General features: G+C 39.5%; 1 pseudogene; it reads left to right on the top strand.

Moving 5' to 3' along the window:
* The first annotated feature begins 496 nt into the window (after positions 1-496).
* On the top strand, positions 497-656 carry LOC145348741 (U4 spliceosomal RNA; annotated as a pseudogene).
* Positions 657-1,235: the final 579 nt, after the last annotated feature.

Raw genomic sequence — 1,235 nt, 5'->3', positions numbered from 1 at the left:
GCCAAGTGTGGAGTTCGATAGTGGAAAGTGCTTTGACATGGCCCAATGTTAACACTGGGACCCAGCTTCAGTGATTACGCAGTGTCACTTACAAATGGGTCATTGATGAGCTGGCAATGGCATCAATATTCATTTCAATGTTCTTAACTCAAGCCTTCACACTACCCTCCTTTCATTCTCTCATTTCTTTCCATTTTCAGGGACTCTTTGTCATACTTTACTTTGTTTAGGCAAACCATACAATCCATTTTCAATAGTTCATGTTTACTCTGACTCTCTGTTCCTATAATAAATACATTCTGAGAGCCTTGACTTCGCTTTTTCACTCAGTCATAAAATAGACCACACACTCTCTGCAACAAACATAAAAACAAGATGCAATACTCCAAAACAAGGTACTAGCGGCTAATTCATAGCACCCGTTGATAATAGAAAGAAAGAAATAGACTCGGATCCTGAAACCATAACGATATACCTTTATGTGATTACCAGAGAAATCTCTGCACAATGGCTTTGTCTTTGCCCATGAGGTTTAACCAAGGCATGCATTTTGCTTGTTGAAAACAGCTCCATTAACTCTTTATATCAAAACAATCCAGTGCATTGTGCTGCAACAAAGTCACCGAACAAATGAAAACTGAAAAAGAAACAATTTTCCAATTTCTGGGGCATTTTTTAAGCTTTAACTTATTAAGATAGGAGGAAGAGTTTGTCTCTCGAGCCTCAGTGAATCTCTATTTCATCCATGTCAATCTCTTCCACTCCCATCACTTCCCCAAAACCAACCATTCCCTTATCTTTCCCAACAATCAAAAGGAGACCATTCAGCCTGATTTTCTGTGCTGTCTCTTTGAAAAAGATGCCCAGTTAAACCCTAAATTTTCCCCCATCCTCATTACACTTCAAGTACAAGTCCAATCGCTTTTTGAAATGTTCCATGGAACCTGTTTTAACTACCTCTTCAGGTAGTATGATCCAAATCTTAGCAACCCTCAGCTGAGTGTTTCCAATATTTTCTGTCTTGGACATATTCGTTCTTTAGAATTATTTCATATGTCCCACATTCTACTTGTTTCTGTGATGTACATATAGGGTTTGGAGTGTGGACTGCCCCTTTAAGAGTATGGTGACCCTCTGGGCTATTAGTTCCACCCAGTGTGGGATCCTGTTTCCTCCCACAGTCCAAATATTTGCAGGTTAAGTGGAATGACCATACTAAATTGCCCATTAGGCTC

This window comes from Carcharhinus amblyrhynchos, chromosome 9, assembly GCF_965287045.1.
Source record: "Carcharhinus amblyrhynchos chromosome 9, sCarAmb.v2.hapA, whole genome shotgun sequence".
Classification (NCBI taxonomy): domain Eukaryota; kingdom Metazoa; phylum Chordata; class Chondrichthyes; order Carcharhiniformes; family Carcharhinidae; genus Carcharhinus; species Carcharhinus amblyrhynchos.
Note: the sequence above shows the minus strand (reverse complement) of the source record. Positions and strands in the feature narration are given on the sequence as shown.